The 20,179-nt window shown below is 37.7% G+C and overlaps 1 protein-coding gene across 1 annotated transcript in view; it reads right to left on the bottom strand.

Annotated features, from left to right (window-relative positions):
• Positions 1-20,179, bottom strand: part of LOC122790887 (collagen alpha-2(I) chain-like) — a 239,489-nt gene that overhangs the window by 179,028 nt on the left and 40,282 nt on the right. Inside the window, exon 2 of the mRNA XM_044058558.1 lies at positions 12,187-12,249. The gene's annotated coding sequence lies outside the window, so the exon portion shown is untranslated. The remainder of the gene's footprint in view (positions 1-12,186; positions 12,250-20,179) is intronic.

Here is a 20,179-nt window from a genome sequence, read left to right as displayed (position 1 = left end):
AAATTTGTTCTTTCATCAGCCTACAATCACCACTGAACCTCTTTTATGCATGTCAAATTGCTTCCTACTCCAGAATGATCTTATCTCAGTCTCCTCATTCAGATGCATAAATACATTCACAATCTCACCTATCATGACTCTCCCATGAGTTACACAACTTTAGTGCTGCATGTTAACTCCATAACAATGCAATATTGCTTACTTTGTGGCAAGATCTGACCAGGCCTTTAATGATTTTGGGGAAAAAATACAGAACCTACTTCTTGAAAATAGAATGTATTCCACATCCCAAAAAATTAATTCCTGACTTCTTATTGATCTTAGTACCACAGCTGCTTACAGCTGCCTTCAGTGAGCTCCATTTATGCAATCCTCCTCCATAAATCCTCTATCATTCCTACCGTTAACAATCCTCACACATTTCTTCTGTCATGTTTAGTTTATCTGGTGATCATTATAGCCTAATCATGACTTATTTTTGTAAATACTGTGAAGACTGATAATACATATGCGCACAGCATTATAAAGTGTTTTTAGCATCTTTAGTTCATAGGTTTGTATTAGGCTAACTGCCCTTAAGGGCCATTTTAAGCCTACCCAGTTACCCCATGTGAGAATCAAACCCTGTACCTTGTGTCTGCAACATAAACACCTTAATCATTATGCCAACCTGCCACAAAGATATTACTTATGACACAGGCCATCTTGCATTTCTATAAAAAAACAAACCGTATTAACGTATTCAAAGTTACAAACATTACACATCACATATATTCTTCTTCAATATAATCAATCCAGCATTACATAAGTTAGTCAGTTCCTATGTTCCCTTAAAACTCATTCCTTCTCCAAAATATTTTTTTGCCTGTATTATTCCCACAATTTCCATTTTTTTCTTTGTAATTTGCTCCTACCCTTTTGTAAATATCCCACTTCCATTTCTTTTATCTCTTTTACAAATTCACTACTTCAAATATGGTGGGTTTAGACTTTGATTTCCATTTTCTAGTAATTGATTTTCTGGCAGCCACAAGAAGTAAACTTAACAAGGCCTTACTATGTCTAGGTAATTCAGATCCTGTATCTAAGCTCAAAAAATAATTTCTTTAGTTACAGCCATTTGTTCACCCAGTATTTCTAACAGAGTATTCTGCATAGAATTTTTAAAGTCTGCCAACTAATTTCATTTTCAAAATATAAGTTCCTAGTTACCTGTTTCTTCCCCATCACACCTCCAACATTCAACATCTACCTTAGGAAAAACTCTTAGTCTGCTTGGGGTATAAAAATACCTATACAAACACTTCCATGCAAAAATCCTAAATCTTCTAGACTTGAGCCAAAGATATGTCCTCCCATTGTTTCTTTGTGAACTGCTTATCCAGTCTCTCTTCCCAATCTTTTTAACCTCTCTGATTCCTATTATTATTGTGCAAAATTTTATATGCCCTACTAATCATCCCTTTTAAAAAGCAGCTTCTGTTCTAGATTGAATTAAAAGTTCTACCAGTACAGACATTTCACTTAGGAATACCCTATCTCTTTCTCTTTGCTTATACTCCGATATCAAGCCCTGTTAGGAAAGGCAATCTCTAGCCTGTAGTCTAAATGTCTTCTTGGCACTCGTCTCCAATTCCTTGGTTCCTTTGCTAGTTACTTCCAGTCCCCTCTTGCCTATTCCCTACATCCCAAATGCAGTCATCCCTATTGAAAGAATCTACTTTCTCCATTCCTGTCTTGGCTAGAATACTTTCTCCTACTCTGTGAATATAATATTATGTATGACTGTTGTTCCCCTTAAGGATCTGCATCCAAAATGTCACACTTTCCTTATTTCTTGAATTTCCCCCCTGCTTCATCACTGTCCTTTTTCACTTTGAAATGTAGCTTTCTGCTTGTGTTACGTATAAGAGCCTTAACTGTGCAGTTCTAAAATATCCCTTCAAATTGGGTAAACCACCTTGTTCTATTGGAAGGGTAAACGTATCCCACTTGATTCTTGCCCTCTTCCCTTCCGAGATAAAATACTTCAACCCTTTATTAATTACTACCCACAGCTTCTACGATCGGTAAAAGATATGCCTGATCTGTGCACAAACCTAAATGGACTAAAAACATTGTACACTGAATAAAGCATTTAAGCCAAAGGAAACAAAACCAACTAAAGAGGCTGCCAAGGAGACGCTGTTCAAAGATTTTTTTTGGAGTGTTTTTGTTCTCTTTATTAATTTAAGAACTTTTTCAGAAAAAAAAGCACTTCCTGCTGTCCTGATTAATTTAAAAGGATCCACCATGAATCATATGTCTATTTAACCAATGACATCCCTGTATGCCAACTGATGATCACAATCTTAAAGGTATAACAATAAACCTTGTATGTTAAAAGTAATACTCCTAGTAAATAAAAATATATCAGTATTAATTATTTTCAGAAACCAAAACCAGGTATTATAAAACTGAATAGCCATATGTGAGTAATATATATATGTAATATTATATGGCTTTACTATCAAAATGCTGAAATTCATTTGGTCAACGTTCATAACGTCGAAAGTCATGACACCGAATATTCAAAATACCAAAAATAAAATGTCTAAATTTAAATGGTCGAAAAACACCTGCAAACTAACAGTGTTTTTGCAGAGGGGCTGTGCCCCCCACACCCCCTGCTACTTACATATTACAACTCCAAGATTGCACAACAGTGCAGACAAGGGAAAATTCTTGCCCTGTTTGCAACATAATGTCGACAGGTAATTTGTATGTACTTACTGTCAACCAAATGAACTACTTAATATTCATGTGTCGACCAAATAAATGTTTACATTTTGATAGTAAACCTATCCTGTGTATGCATGTGCATATATACATATATATGTGTGTGCGTATGTATGTATATATATATATATATAATATATATATAAACTAATGCTAAAGTATTTGCACTAAAAGGAAACACTTCAAATTGATACATTCATTAAGTCCAGGTGTTTTATCAGCAGCAAGTCTAATTGGCCATTTTGCCTCTCTTCACTCCAGCAAAACATTGTGATTTCCACAAAAGCCTTCAATCTCCATCTTATCGAGTACAAAAAAGGTGAATTTCTTAAAACTGATGCACCTCAAAGAATGCCTGGTAAATGCATTGTTTTGTCCTTTTTAATTGCCAAAGCATGTTCGTAAACTCTTTTGGAGAGCCTCCTGACCATTTTTACCTATATAAAAACTGTTAAATGTCTTTTGATTGGCCAGATAGATGATTCCACATGTGTTACAGTTGTATCTACGTCTAGCTGTGATCATGTTATTTCTATCTTTAATGATCACACTTGAACAGTTACCCATGTATCGACAATATTTACATGCCCCACAACTAAAGGTTCCCAAGGAAGTGGTATTATTTTCTCCGAGGTGTCTAGATCTTTCAAGTATATTCTTGACATTCGATGATGACTTATAAGTAAAGCATGGTTCTATCCCTAGAGCAACAACAAACTCAAGCCTCCCCAAAATGATTTTCCAATTGTCATTAATAATCTACATAATCACACTGGAATCAGAAGTAATAGGCAATGGAAAAGCTCTGTTGTAATCTAGCCTCAAACTTGAGACATGCTTAGCTGCCTTAACTCCCAAATTCAAATCGACCTTACTTATGTCACTTCTTAAAATTGGTTTTGCTATGTTTCTCAGTTCAATGACGTCATTTATTATAGAGTCCACTGTTTCTCCGGAGTACCAGTTAGCCATAAACATATCCTTGAGATCAGAAATTTCAGTGAAAAAGCTCATGTTATCACTAGTGAGTTGACTTAGTCTTATAAAATTACCCCTTTTAATACCCTTTTTCATGTGTGAGGGCTGCAGAGTGGTCTAGTGAAGGTACTTATTCACAAAAGTGTCCTTCTGCTATACTTAGCTATAATGTTCCATCATTTTGATCAGTCAACTTAATATCCAGATAATTAATACATTTACCTTAGCCACTGATGGAAAACTAGAAAATTAGTGCTCTGGTTAAGATTTTCAAAGAACAAATGAAATTAGTTTGTTGTTCCCTCCAGATGAAAAAGAAATAATCAGTAAACACCTATAAAAAAGGACCTTGTAATAGCTGGGATGTCTCACTACATACTGTTGTTCCCAAGAGGCCATTACTATGTTCGCAAAAACTGGGGCAACCCTTGCCCCCCATAACAGCACCAGATATCAGCTTATAATATTTACCATTAATTTCAAAAAAGTTGTTGCTAAGACCAGGTCCAGCAGTTCATAAGGTATGGATGATGTCTGTCTGCATCAAAGGAATAATAATTAGTGAGGTAATCCCCAATTAGTTTGAGTGTTGATTGGCAAATACAAGTATTATACAAGGAAACATCATCAGTGGATACTAAAATATAACTTTCATCAATTGTATCCAATTTACTCTAAAGCTCCAAGAGATGTCATGAGTTTTTGAGATAAAAATCTGATGTGTGGACTATTGGATTTAACCAATAGTCTAAATATGTAGAATTCGGCTCTGCTTTATAAGAATCCACTGCAACAATCACTCTAAAAGATGGATGTTCACGGTTCTTGTGTATTTTAGATATTCCAAAAAAAAGGGCCATTTTTGGATGATCACTTTTCAAAAATACATGTTTCATAATCTGTCAAGTTCTGACAAAGAAGATCATACAGACAGTTGTCAATGTTAATAAAACGTCTTTTGATGAAATTCTCTTGGACTCATAATTTCTGCTGTCAGTCAATAAATAATGCATGGATTTAATATAAGCCGAAGAGTCCATGATGACAACTGTGCCACATATGTCAGCTCTCATAATACATACCTCCTTCTTTTCACTAATTTGCTTCAATGCCATTTGTTCTTTATATATTAAATTATAAAAATTTTGGCTTGTGGCCTACATGTTTCCTTAACTCGTTTTCACATCTTTCATAAAACACTTGTAAAGTCTGTAAAGACAAAACATTTTTACTACTTACATCCTGTTATCCATAGTCGAGAGCTTCCAGTTTCTCAGTAAAATGTGTTATCGTTCAGGTCTCTTGCCACATATCCTTTGCTGCCATAACAGAATCCTTTTTAACCCATATTCCTAAATTCATTTTATCATGTCCCCATAAATATGGGTATTGCTGAACCAATTCATGTGTGGGTACATAGTTTACAGTTATAGCCTTTGTTTCATCTTCATTAATTTTACATTCCAAAAAACTTGAAACTGTCTCAGAATGTTACATAACACAGAGATGTCCTTTTCTGGTTTTATCAGGTACAAGAATGATATCATCTATAAATAAAACCAACATTTCTTGATTGCCATACCAATTATACAGTTGAATTTCTGAATCTCTTATTTTCTTTGCCAATGGTTCTAGATATAAAGCAAATAACAAAGGAGAAAGAGAACACCTCTGCCTGTTTCCTCTATTCAGACACAATTTATCAGAGAGCAACTCTCCCGCTTTGATTTTTGCCTCCGATCCCTCATATATCCTACTAATTAACCTTATTACTGTATCAGGGAATGCAAATGCTTCCACTGTTCTACTCATAAAATCCCAGGTTACTCTGTCAAATGCTTTCTCTGCAGTAAGACCCACCAACAACAGAGGTATTTTCCTACAATCTGCTTCCATCAGGATCATCGTTCTGTTAATGTTGTCAAATGTTTGTCTCCCCTCAACAAAACTGCATTGATTCATATCTATAATTTTTGGCAACACCCTTCCCATTATTTTAGCCATTATAGACATAAGCAGTTTATAATTATGGTTTAAACTTGAAATGGTACTATACAAAGCTGGATCTGCTGGGTCTTTTCCATCTTTAGGAATTACAGCGAACACAGCTTTCTTCCAGGATGTTGGTGCTTCCCCTCCTTTTAAAATACTGTTAAACAAAACCTTTCAGATCTTTATCAATTTATTCTATCACTACTTCTACAATTCTACTGAAATAACCATCCATTTCTGGAGACTTAACTAAAAACAATGCAGAATACCACCACAGACACGATAAACTCTGAGGTTTAATAAAACTCAGTAGAGACAGACAAAACAAAAAACAATGTAGGCTAAGCGCTTTTGGTAAAACCTTCTTCAGATCCTTTATTCACTCCCACCAAGACAAAACCTTTAAAAACAATGTTCAACCAATCATGCTGTTAGGGGGTGGCTCCTCTTCCGATACTAATAGAAGTAGTTGCCTCTAGTGATAGTCCTCCAAAATTACAAATAGCAGAAATAAATTCTGCTTACTCTCTCTTCCTGTTTTTTTATTTTTTATATTTATACTCGGTTCTTTCAGGATAGGTTTTAGAGGTACCATTCCATTAAGGCCCGGTGGTTTATTTGCTCACTATTCCATAATCTATTTGGTCTCTTCCACCTCTGTTCTAGTTCTCAGGTCACCACTATGTAGGTAAAACAAAAAGGGCATTTAAGGAACAGATCTTACGCCATTTATCAGATATAAGAAACCAAGTAGCTATGAATGCCCTTTATCAACATATTAGAGCTGAAGAAATTCATAGTTTTAGGTTTATGGCATTAATGAAGTTGGAAGAGAGCCCAAGGGGTGGTGACCTGAGAAACAGAACAGAAGTGGAAGAGACCAAATGGTACTTGTAATTTTGGAGGACTATCACTAGAGGCATCTGTTTCTATTAGTTTCAGAAGAGGAGCCACCCCTTAACAGCATGATTGGTTGAACACAATAAATCATTTCAAAAGTTTTCCCACCTTCAATGTGACCTATAACCTCTACAATTCAATTAAAAAACAACCAAATCTGTTAGGGGGGAAAAATATAAAAAAATAAAAAATGTACAATAAGCTGGTTGCATGAGTGTACGCACCTTTAAACTAACTTTGTTGAAGCACCTTTTGCTTTAATTAAAACATTTGGTCTTCTTGTGTACAAACTTGCCATCAATTAGAGAGACTCTGATGAACCCCAAATAAAGTTAAGCTGTCCTAGTAGGATTTTTCTGACATTTACTCAGCTGCCTGCTACAGCAAAAGCCATTTTTTGCAGAGAGCTTACGAAGCATCAAAGGGATCTCATTGTTGAAAGGTATCAGTCAGAAGGGTACAAAAAAAATTCCACAGCATTGTATATACCATGGAACACAGTGAAGACAGTCATCAAAAAGTGCAGAAAATATGAGACAACAGTGGGACTGCAAAGAACTGGACGTCCCTCCAAAATTGATGAAAAGACGAGCCAAAAACTGGTCAGAGAGGCTGCCAAGAGACCTACAGCAACACTGAAGGAGCTGCAGGAATTTCTGGCAAGTACTGGTTGTGTACTACATGTGACAACACTCTCCCGTAATCTCCATATGTCTGGAATATGGGGTAGGGTTGCAAGACGGATGTCTTTTCTCACACAGAAAAACACCCAGGCCCAGCTAAAATTTGCACAACAATACATCAGCATATGGGAAAATGTGTCATGGTCTGATCATACAAAGGTCTAACTTTTTGGCCACAATTCCAAAAGGTGCGTTTGGCGCAAAAACACTTTGCATCACCAAAAGAACACCATCACCATGGTGGTGGCAGAATCATGCTTTGGGGTTGCTTTTCTTCAGCTGGATCTGGGGATTTAGTCGAGATGGAGGGAATTAACAGTTCCAAACACCAGTCACTTTTGGCCCAAAACCTTCAGGCATCTGTTAGAAAACTGAAGATGAAGAGGAATTTCACCTTTCAACACGACAATGACCCCAAGCTTACATCCAAATCAACAAAAGAATGGATTCACCAGAAGAAAATTAAAGTTTTGGAATGGCCCAGCCACAGACCAGATCTAAATCCAATAGAAAACGTGGGGTGACTTGAAGAGGGCTGTGCACAAGAGATGCCCTCGCAATCTGACAGATTTGAAGCGCTTTTGCAAGGAAGAGTGGGCAAATATTGCCAAGTAAAGATGTGCCATGCTTATAGACTCCTACCCAAGAAAACTGAATGCTGTAATTAAATCAAAAGATGCTTCAGCAAAGTTTTAGTTTAAGGATGTGCACACAACCAGCCTATTGTACATTTTTTATTTTTTATATTTTTTCCTCTAACAAATTTGTTTTTCAATTGAGTTGTACAGGTTATAGGTCACATTAAAGGTGGAAAAAAGTTTTGAAATTATTTATTGTGGTCTAATTTTTTTATAACACAAAAACCTGGGATTCTAACAGGGGTGTGTACATTTTTCACATCCACTGTAATTATTTGTCTCAAACTTTGGTTGTTATATCAGTTAAGCTGTTCATCTCAGAGAGGCAAGGTACAGGGTTTGATTGTCATCTTTGAAAGGGATATTGGCTAGGCTTAAAATCACCCACAAAGGCAGTTAGCCTAGTACTTGCCTATAAAAAAAATTAAACTCCATAACAGCAGTTTTATGTGAACTATAAATATTTGCCAGAATAATCCTTCTCCCTTGGCAGTAACAGCTTACTACCACAAATCTAGCATTATCTTTTGTCTCCTAGTCTATCACTAGTGGAGCACCTCTACCAGTTAGTAGAAGTACTCCTCTTTTCATTTGTCCCTGATAATCTGTTGAATATCCATTCTTAAATCCTTTCTTTAGACATTCACCTATGCAAAAGTAAAAGAATACATATCAGCTCTGCATATATTATAAGCTGTACACTTTTACACCACATCCTCCACCTCAGCAACTCAAGATTTCAGCCTATTAACTTCATCTTGCTTTTGTTGAGTGTTTTTTCTCTTTTTACATTGTAATGCCTAAATTTCGTAATACTGCAAAAGAACAAAAAGGCACATGTTTACTTTATCTTTAGCACATACAATATCTGAAAATGCTTTAATATAGAACATATAATTTATAACATGAAAAGTTTTATAGAAATACTGTTAAGATCAAAATTGTTTTACTTAGTTACCTTTTTCCTTCCTCTTCCCTCCTTTAAGTGCCATTGCAAACATTAATGACATGAAGTGGGGCAAAAGCCTTCCAGTCCCAGGCAAGTTTAACAAAGTCAACAAAAGTCCATTCTTTCAACTTCTTGTACAGCCATATTTCACAAAAGACATTGATGGTTTGTAATCTCACATTTATTCACTAATTTCTGTGCTGCTGATCATCTTCCTGTTCATCTACATCTCCCATCTCCAGACTTTGGTGCAGTTCCAAGGTGCTCTCCATTCTTTTAGTCAACTCCTATGTTTTTCTCTCTCTCTCTCAAGCATTGTCCTTAGAAACATTGGAAAAGGTTTCATTGGCAAACTCTCTCTATGAACTTTATTATCAGAAGAATGACAAGCAGAGTCCCCTTCTGCTTAATGGCTCACTTATTGTTGAACACATTTTTCTATTTCCTCCTTAGCTTGTTCTTCTTCAAAAAATTACTTTGATCCTCCAGGGAAAATATTATGAAATTACCATATCCAGCTGTTTTCAATCTCACACCGGCCTCTCAACACTCCCTGGTGTCTAGAATACATTTACTTCTCTTCTGCCTGGTATACAATGAATAATCATTTTCCACAAACACTCTACTTTCGCTAACTTTTAATACTTTACCCTTCTACCACAGCTTTGCCAGGATCAACTCTTTCTGTTGGTAGTATTGTGCCTTTAATAATACATGCCTTAGCTGCTTTCTTATGGCCAGGTTTGGAGCAGACATATGATATGCCCTTTCAATTAACAAATCCTGCTGTGGAATACCAATCCCATTCCATATTTGTGCCTTCATAACATTTATACAGTCTCTTCCTTCCAATTTCTCTTGTGCAGCAGAAAATGTCAGGTTTTCCAGTGTGCTCTTGTCTAATTCCATCACTTTAAAAACATTTGTTCTTGAACAGTCTCGTGGTCAGCATTTCCTTCATTTCATCCTCTAATTTTTGCAGTTCTGTCCATTCTTCTGAATATCTGTTAAAAGCATCTTCCATTTTTCCAGCCTTTTATTTGAGGTGATATACTCCTGCAATGCTTCATATAATCAGCTTTGAGCACATTTGATTTATTTTTCCTCTAGAATACTATAAGCCATGTTTTGCACCAAAGCTGGAGCTTGAACAACTTCCTGATTAGCAGCTGCAGGATTCTTCCTAGTCAGTGTGTTTTATCTCTAGCTGATTTTCTTTTTGGATCTCTTAGTTTCTTCTTTGCGGGCATCCAGGCAGGGTACTTACTAGGCAGCAAATTTAATTTACTAAAGTGTCAGAGTTCTTGGTTCTTATCCCTCAGTTTCTTTTTTCACACTGAAGTTAAGGTGTTGATCAGTGTTCAGCCATCTTGGAAGTCCTCCAGCTTTGTAAAGTTTTGATATGCTTAGTTACCTTTACTAATCCATGATGTTATTGGATGCACAGCTGTTACTTCATCCTGTTTTAACTCATTTTATTCAATTGTTGTTATCTGTGATCTGCAGTAGTTCTTATCTCAACTAGTTATGTTAAAACTATCAACAATCTATTTTGTGTTCAAATGGTGGAATTTTCTTTGTATGTAAATTACCATTTTTCTCTGAATATTTACTTATTTTTTTCTACTGTTAATCATTGACTACTGCTGTTAGTTTGTGTAATTGATCTGTAATGGAGCTTTTCTCCACAGACCTCTGCTGAGAATGGGCTTCTTGACCATTCGGACATTCCCGGTAAACAAATGTAAAATAAGTAAATAAAATTTAAGTGCATCATCTGCTGTTTGCTGCTTAACTAACCCACTGCTGTAACACAATTCAGAAAATATTCTCCAGCATTTAGTCTACTTTCTTTGTAAATGGAAGACTAAGATAAAATTAAAGTTCCAACAGTAGTAGCAAAAGTTATTGAACATAGTATTTACAAAATGAAAAAACAAACTGGGAAATAAAAAAATTAAAAAAGGAAGTGCCAACTCTTATCACATCTGTCAAAATCTTTGTAAACTGTTGACTTAAAACCTACAAAAAAAATATTATTTTAGACTTATAACCCACAAACTGGGACAAAATAAAAAAAAAAATGTTAAAGGCAGAAGAAAGTCAATCCTACAAACATAAAGCTGAAGTTTCAGCAGTTGAAGCATGTAATCAATCACACAGCACAACGTAACCAGTAAAGTATGGAAATGATAGACTGATAGTACAGGGGTCATTTTGAGTAATCCCTGTGGTACTGTGCAGCTGGGCTCTTTATACTTATATCAGCAAGGGAGGTTGGCATAATGGTTAGGGTGTTTGTCTTATACACACAAGGTACAGGGTTTGATTCCCACATGGGGGTAATTGGCTTAGCTTAAAATGGCCCACAAGGGCAGTTAGCCTAGTACTAATCTATGAACCTATGAATATAAAATGTTTGATTCCTTTGGGGCCTGGGGATTCCAAATATGACATGAGATGAGAAATAGCTTATGTTAGAAAAATATGTATTTGAACATGTATAAAGTGCTAGTTTAAAAGCAAATAGTATATAATGCATTTTATTCTATTTACAATATGGCAATAAGAATGATTTTACATGTAATTGCTTGAAGCTTTGGAGCTGCAGTGTATTTGAACTCGGACCCTGGCAGTAGCCAGCTCAGCAAGCTCATGTTTTTCACTAATGATTATCTGCTGGGTCAGGAAAATTAAATGTATAAAGCATTGAAAATCCTTCTTCCTTCCTCTGAGATAATTGGCCTTGTGAATATTATCAGAGATAAAGCACAGCTGCTAAAGTAATGTTGCAAGAAGAACAAAGAAGTATATTACAAGACTGAACCGACTATTGTATTCGAGCAGGACTGAAACCTTGAAAGAATAACATTTTACAGAAAGACATTATAACTAACCAGGTGCTTTGCAAGGCTGTATTATTCCCATGGGAAAACTTTTAAAATGTATAACATCAGCTTTTTCTTATGAATAGAATATTGTAGACCATAGTGATGTAGGTGCCCTGTGACTAACCATGTCAGTGAAGTGGGCACAGCTTGAATGTATGACTATATAAAATTGTGTATTTCCTACATCATGTCAGACAGAACTCTATACTTGTATTGTATGGTATTTTGCCTCCTGGTGTACACTAGTAAACTTTTTGCATCTGAGCCTCCTGTGTTGTTATCATTTGTTTTTATTTAACAGCTTAAAAAGATAAACACAAATGCTAGCATCTTCTCTACAAATAAACAGCAAATCTATCCATAAATAGGGTACTTACCTTAAGTTCTTCTGTGGTAATATTTAGTGATGGGCCTGGGGGGCCAGCAGGGCCAGCTGGTCCCTGTTAAAAGAATAATACGTATTTGTTTAAAAACATTTATTTTTTTTTATAAATCTGAATAAGTTAAAATGGAATGCTCACAGCCTGTACTGACCAATTTATAACATAATTACATATTTTATGTTTACAAATGCATATACATGTATAACATACAAATACAGATAATACATACATATTTTCATGTACATACATACATTTAGAGACAGCAGGACTTTTTGTTGTGTCACTGAAAGGGAGAACTCATCAAAAGTTGCATCTTCAATGTTGGGTCAGTGATGTGGTTGTTGTGTTTAAGTAAGAGGGGGTGAGGAAGAAAAAAGTTGCCCACAAAGGGTGCAGGGGGACACAGCCCCTCCTTGCAAAAGTGCTTGGGTTCTACCACATTTTGCAGGGGATGTTTTCATTATGAGACAAGACACACTATTCAAACTTCTATTAATATCAGCAAATGTCTTTCTTAAATATTTTCACAAATGAGAAGCACTTTAAGTTTTGTGATCCAATGTGTTTAGTTTCATACCTACAAAAAAGGAATCCATGATTAAGGCTGACTATGGACACAGCAACAGGTACCTTTCAGATCCTATCCCAAGTCTTTTTCTAACCCATCCCCAAGTACGATGCAGACAGAGTCCCACAAAACAGCAACAAGTGAATCAGTTTAGAACTCAGATACATATGAGGCATACGGCTGAACAACAATCTGCCTTGATAATTACTTGGTCAAATATGTCAGAAAGGCAGAAGACTCGATTCAGCATAAAAATAAGTAAACTGCTACAGCAGCAATCAGTAAGTAGGTCTGCACTCTAGATATTTCTACAGAAACTGGAAACCAGAGAAGAAACAATTTCTAGTCATCTGACTGAATGAAGAGGCAAAGGAAGCAGAACTTTTAACTGGGGCTCAACTCTTTGACAAGCAGTTAAGAAATTCTCAAGTGTGAACAGGAATGATTTGGGAAGAATACAGAGAAACGCCAAACTGCAAGCAATGTATGACAAACCTAGTGCTGTAGCTGCTAACCGGAGACAAATGTACTTCAGAATACACTTTCTGACATTGACAGAGGAGAAAAAGTAACGATATTTTTGGGAACAAATGAAACGGGTAAGGCATGAAATAAAAACAAAGCAAGGTAGTATCAAAATATCAAAACTTATGGTGGTTCTGTTACTTTCAGATAACCTTGAAGTCTGAGTTAATTATGATTAGGCAAGTGGGGTGATGTCAAATCCTCCCAGAATGACCATTGTTAATGACCCTATCTTTTTGAATTTGTTACTTTGAACTTTTACCAGTCTGTGCCTTGGTTATTCATATACAACCTTACAAAACCTTGTATCCATGTCTGTTTTACACTACCTGTCTACAAAAAGGAGAGTCAATAGCAACCTTTACAATACCAACTTTGACAGCTGTCTGAACAACAGAAAGAAAAGAAAAAAGATCTTCTTCCTTTGACACTATGGACTAACGTGGACAGGATGTAAAGCTATTCACTAAGAACAGTATGGTTTTGTCCAATGAAGATTACTACTAGTCTTCAGAAGGAGCTTTAATATTACAGAATAAAGCAAGCAGAGTGGTTCATTCCTCACAAAACAGTGACATTAACACAAAAAGGCAAGAACAATAAAAATCCACAAAAACAGCAATAATAGGTTGCATAACATAGGAAGGAAGACAACAGGATGAACACTAAAGCATAGCAGAAGGAAAATAATGAAGAAAAAAGATAGGAAGGCTTCTTGCATAGATGCCTGTCATTACTTTTGACTTGCTAGAAGTGCTTGGTCAACAGGTCTTCATCAAAGACCTCATTTTATACTATGGAAGTCACTGCTCAGTCTTTTTTTCACAAGAGATCTTCTTTGACATGACTTCATCTTTGACTTATCAGTTCATCCATAGCTTTAGTCCTGTAGCATAGGAGGTTGAAACTGACTATTATCCAGATAATCTGGGTTTGACTACCAGCTGGAGGGCTAGAGGGGACAGGATAGGGGAGTGTCAGTAATTGACCATCACAGCTTGTTCATTCTGGGTGGTGCAGTGGTGTAGCAGTTAGCGTTATTGCCTCACATAAAGAGGTTCTCCAGTTCAATTTTTGGCTGGGGTGCCTTCTGTGTGAAGCCTGCATGTCCTCCCTGCATTCATGTAGGTTTCTTCTGGGTAATCCAGATTCTTTCCACATTCCAAAGACATGGAGTATGTGAACTGGAAACACTAAATTTGCTGTAGATGTATGCGTGTGTGTGTGTGTGTGTGTGTGTGTGTGTGTGTGTGTGTGTGTGTGTGTGTGTGTGTGTGTAGTGCACCCTCTGAAAAGGGTTAGGCCTAGGGCTACTGACCTTAGCCAGTAAAACCCATAACGGCTATAGAAACAACAAACACTGAAAGGTGTTCATTGCCCAATGTACCACACGGTGCATAAATGGGAAAGAAAGAGAGAGAGAGAGAGAGAGCACTTGTTCATCCTAGGGAAGTAAAGTGGTGTGACCTGCCATACCACTGACCACAACAGTTGTGTTGAGGAATTGCTGCTAGCATTTGAGTCATTGTGACTCACATCACATGCAAGTCAGGGAGGGTATAAACAGGCAGCAGAGAAGACTTTTCAGCCAGCAGTGTCAATGAAGCCACCAGCCACAGGGATGAAGACAAGCAGACATGTTGATGAATCTTCATGATAAGTAAAGACCTGCTAGCTCCTGAAATTTGATTCTGAATGGGCTCTACCCCAGTCAGGAAATGAAAGGGCCACAGGCCACATCCCCGACTATGGAACAAATGGGCTGGATCTCTTTCTGGAAGAGAAGGGGATGAGTGGTTCAAAAGAAGGGTTAAGATGGATGCCTAAAGGTGTGTGTGTGTGTGTGGGGGGGGGGGGGGGATTAAAAAGGGATCTATTAATGATGAGCCATGTCTTTCTTTCTGCAATTACTTCTAAGACAATGATAAAAAGAACAGGTATAAATCATATGCCTGAGAACTAGCAGATACATATAGGTTCATAGGTTCATACTAGGCTATCTGCCCGAGGGCATTTACAAGCCTAGCCCATCGTTTTGTGGCTTACGCCACCCCTTTAGTATGGGGAACTATACCCATTATTTTGCTGTGCCTCTGTCGAGCAGTGACACTGAGGTAATCCCTGGGGTATATCTGCGATCTCCCATCCATTGGTCAAGATTTCTCTTGAACAAGGCCAGCGAGGTGCTCTGCCTCACATGTACCGGGATTTTGTTCCACAGCATAGGGAGTCTTTGGGTGATGAATCTATCCCTCCAGCACGTCCTACTAATAGCCGTGTCGAGGTTTAAGTCTCCCGCCCTTGTGGCTCTGATGGATCTAGATTTTTGAGGTGAAGCATATTCATCAAATCTGGGTTTGACATGGCCTTGTATGTTAGGCAAAGGTCACCTCTGAGCAAGCGTGGCGACTGAATAGAGCTGGAGTTCTTTCAGTCGGGCAGCATAGGACAGATTTTGAGACCCTTTATCCTTTTGGTGAGGAACTTTGTGGCCTCTCCAGCTGCTGCAAGTGTCGGGTCAGATACATTCGAATGGGGCATTGTACTCAATCATTGGTCTGATGAGTGATGAGTAAAGGGAGACTATGACCTCCCTTGATCTAGATGAGAATCCCTTCATGATAAGGTGGGCAATGTAGAAGGTCCTCCTAACTACCTTAGCTACATGGGTGTCGAATGACAGACTACTATCAACCTGGGTCCCCAGGTCCCTGATAACTTCTTCTGTGTTCAGTGGATTGCCACCTATTTGGTAGCTAGGGGTAACCTTGTTTTTCCCGAAGGGTATGACTATGCATTTTTTGGCATTTAACTTTAGGCCGTGGCTCTGGCACCAGTTATCCGTTTCTGTGAGACCCTTCTGAAGGATATCTGTGTCAGAAGTGTTTTCTACTATGGCGCCCAGTTTGCAGTCATCTGCAAACTTTGTCAGCCATAACCCTCCTGTGTTTGCTTGTACTTCGGAAAAGTAGATGCCAAACAAGAGTGGGCCCAGGACTGAGCCCTGTGGGACACCACTTGTGACAGGCTTTGAGTCTGACATGGCGCCAGCAACTCTGACCCTGTGGGTTCTGTCACTCAGCCAGTTTGCAACCCATCTTGTGATGTATGGGTTAACATTTAAGCTGATGAGTTTTTCAATGATACCCGAGTGGGGTATTGTATCGAAGGCCTTAGCCAGATCGAGGTAGGCTGTATGGACTGCCTTTCCCTCATCAATGGCTTTGGTGACTGTTTCGAAAAAGTCAACCAAGTTTAAAAGGCATGATCTGCCTTCGACAGTGGATATAAAAGTGTACACACCCCTGTTAGCATGTCAGGTTTTCGTGATATAAAAAAAATAGACCACAATAAGTCATTTCAAAACTTTTCCCACCTTTAATGTCACCTATAACCTGTACAATTCAATTGAAAAACAAATCTGTTAGGGGAATAAATATAAAATATAAAAAACGTACAATAAGCTGGTTGCATGTGTGCACAACCTTAAACTAATACTTTGTCGAAGAACCTTTTGATGGAATTACAGCATTCGGTCTTCTTGGTTACACACCTGCCATCAATTAAAGAGACTGATTAACCCCAAATAAAGTTCAGCTGTCCTAGTAGGATTTTCCTGACATTTACTCAGTTGCTTGCTATAACAAAAGCCATGGTTTCCAGACAGTTTACAAAGCATCAAAGGGATCTCACATTGTTGAAAGGTATCAGTCCAGAGAAGGGTACAAAAAAATTTCCACAGCATTGGACATACCACGGAACACAGTGAAGATGGTATCAAAAAGTCGAGAAAATAAGGGACAACAGTGACATTGCAAAGAACTGGACATCCCTCCAAAACTGATGAAAAGATGAAAACTGACAGAGGCTGCCAAGACACCTACAGCAACACTGAAGGAGCTGCAGGAACTTCTGTCAAGTACTGGTTGTGTACTACATGTGACAATAATTTCCTGTATTTTCCATATATCTGGGCTATGGGGTAGGGTTGCATGGTGTAAGTCTTTTCTTTCACAGAAAAAACATCCAGGCCAGTCTAAAATTTACAAAACAATACATCGTCTCTCAAAAGCATGTGGGAAAATGTGTTCTGTTCTGATGAGACCGAGTATGAACTTTTTGGCCACAATTCCAAAAGGTACGTTTGGCGCAAAAACAACACTTTGCATCACCATAAGAATACCATCCCCATGGTGAAGCATGGTGGTGGCAGTATTATGCTTTGGGGTTGCTTTTCTTCAGTTGGAACTGGGGCTTTAGTCAAGGTGGAGGGAATTATGAACTGTTCCAAATACCAGTCACTTTTGGCCCAAAACCTTCAGGCGTCTGCTAGAAAGCTGAAGATGAAGAGGAATTTCACCTTTCAACATGACAATGACCCCAAGCATACATCCAAATCAACAAAAGAATGGCTTCACCAGAAGAAAAATAAAGTTTTGGAATGGCCCAGCCAGAGCCCAGACCTAAATCCAACAGAAAATCTGTGGGGTGGCCTGAAGAGGGCTGTGCACAAGAGATGCCCTCGCAATCTGACAGATTTAGAGCGCTTTTGCAAGGAAGAGTGGGCAAATATTGCCAAGTCAAGATGTGCCATCCTTATAGACTCCTACCCAAGAAGACTGAATGCTGTAATTAAATCAAAAGGTGCTTCAAGAAAGTATTAGTTTAAGGGTGTGCACATTTATGCAACCAACTTATTGTACATTTTTTATTTTTATTCCCCTAAAAGATATGTTTTTCAATTGAATTGTACAGGTTATAGGTCACATTAAAGGTGGAAAAAGTTTTGAAATGATTTATTGTGGTCTCATTTTTTTATATCACAAAAACCTGACATTTTAACAAGGGTGTGTACACTTTTTATATCCACTGTATGTGCTTACCACATCAGTTGTGTTAACTTAGGGACATTCTCTTAAGTTCTAGGAGTGAACCGATTTGATAAGGCATAAACTAGCAGTTTATCTCTCAGTAAACATTTTGCAGGCGCCTCCACGTAGTAGAAAACTCTCCACTGAAATCTCTCATATTGCAACATAGAAAGGCAGTAGTCCCTGAAAAATAGCACAAACCTTTAAGCAGTTCATAGAAAGTACCTATAAACTAATTGTCTGTTGCAGGCATTTTGATTCTCCGGTTTTGAACCCACTTCGCTTAGGGCTCCGTACACTATCCTATTGTATCCTCAGTTCTCATCCACCCCTTCTCATATTTTATTCTAACCAGAACTCCACCCCACCCTCCTTGAACAATCAAGTCTATCCTTCTGTTTTAAACTCAACTATTCTCATCCCTTCCCTCTTGTATATATTCTATCAATCAGTTCTCCTCCCACCCTTAGCTGCTCTACCAAGCACCTTCCACCACACACAAAATCTCTACTCTTTCATCCCATCTCACAAACACATCTCCCCACCAATACCTGTAATAATATTACATACCCTTCTACATAACAAATCCTTCTTAACACACCAGTTGTCCATCACCTCTCCCTCCCCGAAACACACTTACACATACCCTTACTAGACATACTCAGTATACATAACTCCACCATTCCACCCCTACACAACTTCTCCCACTGTTCGTCCACTCATCTCACAGCTAGTTCTAATCCCTTTAGTATTTCTCTTACATACCTACTCTGTTGTTTTGTCTCTGTTAAAAAGATGCTCTGCATAACTTTATTTCCCAACCAATTATGTCACCTTGCAGGCTATCGTATAACAAACACTAAGAATCAAATCAACAAACAACAGCCCAATCACTAACCAAAGCTGCCATTTCCAAACAATAACTGTACCATGCCTCTTCAAAGACTCTGCAAATATCTACTATGAATATAGGATTCTTGAATATTATCAGACCCATCCAAACATAATAGCAAAAAATAAAAAACTGCCTCAAAAAAAAACACTATCTTACGTGTATTCTCAAAATATCTCAGTGTCGACACATTCACCCAAATCCAGGTCTTGTCACCATAACACAGCAGCAAGCCATTTTCCTCCTCACTACTAGAAAACCCTGACTCCTCATCCAAACAATGAATACCAAGCATAGTCTCCTTAAACATCCATAGTATGCATAGCCAAATTACAGAACTTCATGCTAGTATAGCCCAATATATGTCCGATATTCTGGGAATTACTGAAACCAGGCTAAAGCCCAGCATAAAAGACACTGAAGTAATTTTCCTAGGATTTAGCATCATATGGAGAAACTAAACCCTAAAAAATGTGGGGGTATAGCCATTCTATACTTCAGCTTATACAAACTCAAATTCTTTTAACATTAGAATTCTCAAAATCCACAATGCCAAAATATTCATTTCATACCTCAAACCAAACGGTGAAAAGCAACTTTGTATCACTCCTCTCTAACCCCCACACCCAGGAAACAATATAAATCTAGAACATATCCTACACTACAAGTCAAATACCATTCCCTGATGAAAAAATCATACTGGGGGATAAATACTAACTGGGAAAACATTACCTCCAACTTTCCCAATTCCAGTATTAACCAATATGGCCTTATACAGCTAATCACCTCACTCAATAAATATAATACAATTTATGACAAAAGCTCCACCCTAAGCAGGACAATTTTCTCTGAAACCCACAAATACGCCACCTCAGGAACACTTACAGAGTCCCTTAGCAACCAGCTTCCCACCTTATACTCATAGATTAATCAACCCATCATGTTAAACAACACAACCACAAATGCTCCTGCAATCTCACAAATTTCAGTCCTAGAATCCACCAACTGGTCTAATCTACAAATCATACCCAGGTGAAGCAGTCCTCACTTTCAAAACAATATTCTTAAATATTCTAAAGAACTTAGCACCCCTTGGAAGAAAAAGAATTAAAACCAACAATGACCCCGGAT

The sequence above is a fragment of the Protopterus annectens genome, chromosome 16.part0, assembly GCF_019279795.1.
Source record: "Protopterus annectens isolate FY-2018-M chromosome 16.part0, PAN1.0, whole genome shotgun sequence".
NCBI lineage: Eukaryota > Metazoa > Chordata > Ceratodontiformes > Protopteridae > Protopterus > Protopterus annectens.
The sequence above is the reverse complement of the archived record's forward strand: the minus strand, read 5'-3'. Positions and strand labels throughout refer to the sequence as shown.